The sequence below is a fragment of the Physeter macrocephalus genome, chromosome 1 (genome assembly GCF_002837175.3).
Source record: "Physeter macrocephalus isolate SW-GA chromosome 1, ASM283717v5, whole genome shotgun sequence".
Taxonomy (NCBI): Eukaryota; Metazoa; Chordata; class Mammalia; order Artiodactyla; family Physeteridae; genus Physeter; species Physeter macrocephalus.
This window is the reverse complement of record NC_041214.2, coordinates 96,873,198-96,874,710: the sequence shown is the minus strand read 5'-3', so window position 1 is coordinate 96,874,710 and position 1,513 is coordinate 96,873,198.

The following is a 1,513-nucleotide window of genomic DNA, read 5'->3' as shown; positions in this document are numbered from 1 at the left end:
GGGTCTTTTGTGTCTCCATACAAATTTTAAGATTTTTTTGTTCTAGTTCTGTAAAAAATGCTATTGGTAATTTGATAGGGATTGCATTGAATCTGTAGATTGCTTTGGGTAGTATAGTCTTTTTCACAATGTTGATTCTTCCAATCCAAGTACATGGTATATCTCTCCATCTGTTTGTATTATCTAAGATTTCTTTCAAAGAAAGAAATTCCATTCTTAATGACTCTCTGCCTGTTTGATCTATCAATTCCTGATAGGGAGATATTGAAGTCTCCAAACATAATAGTTGATTTGTCTACTTCTCCTTTCAGTTCTATATGTTTATGCCTTACATATTTTAATGTACAGGTTAGGGGTGCATACACATTTAAGGTTAGTATGTCTTCTTGAAGAATTTGTCATTACTAATACCTCTCTTGAGGTATTAGTTTTCCTTGTTCTGAAGTTTGCTTTGTCTGAAATTAATGCAACTATTCCAGCTTTCTTTTAATTAGTGTTAGCATGGTCTCTTTCTTTACTTTTAACCTAGTAGAGTCTTTATTTTAAAAGTGAGTTTCTTGCAGACAACATATAGTTGCATCATGTTTATTTATCCATTATAAAAATCTGTCTTTTAATTCCTGTATGTAGAACATCCACACTTAAAGTGATGATTGATATATTTGGATTAATAGAATAATTGTAATCATTTTCTATCACTGTTAGAGGTTTTTTTCCCTACCTCCCCTGGCTTTAAATCATTCTAAAAACAATTTTTAAGTTGTTTCTTTATAGTTTATAGTATATAGTTTTCCCAATTCGACCTTCACACAATACTATTCCACTTGTATCCCCATTTCCTCCCTCCTATCCCTTGTGACATTGCTGTCATACGTTTCAGTTATCCATATGGTATAAACTCTCAATGCATTGTTACTACTATGACTTTAAACAGTTATCTTTTAGATCCATTAAAATAAGAAAAATAAAAGATTTAATTTTATCTTAATTTTTTCCTTCTCTAATGTCCTTCCTTTTTTTATGTTGATCTAAGTTTTTGACCTACATAATTTTCCTTCAGCCTGAAAAATATACTCTAACAATTCTTGAAAAAAAAGTGTGCTGGTAACAAACTCCCTCAGTTTTTTTCTGAAAAGATTTTATTTCTCCTTCATTTTTAATGGATATAAAATTCTAGGTTGGAGTTTTGTATTCAACATTTAAAGTACTTCATTAGATGATCTTTTTTTGCATGGTTTTTTATGATAAATCCATTATAATTCTTATTCTTGCCCTTATGTCTTGTAAGTTGTTTTTCTCTGGGCTCTTTCAACATTTACTCTTTTTCATTGATTTCCTTCAGTAGGAATATGATGTGCCTTGGTATAGTTTTTTGTGAGTTATTCTACTTGGTGTTCTGTCAGCTTCCTGGATCTGTGTTTTGGTGTGTCTTTAATTCTTAAAAGTTCTCTGTCATTATTACTTTAAATTTTTTTTTTTTTTTTTTTTTTTTTTTGGCGTAATAGGGGCTCCC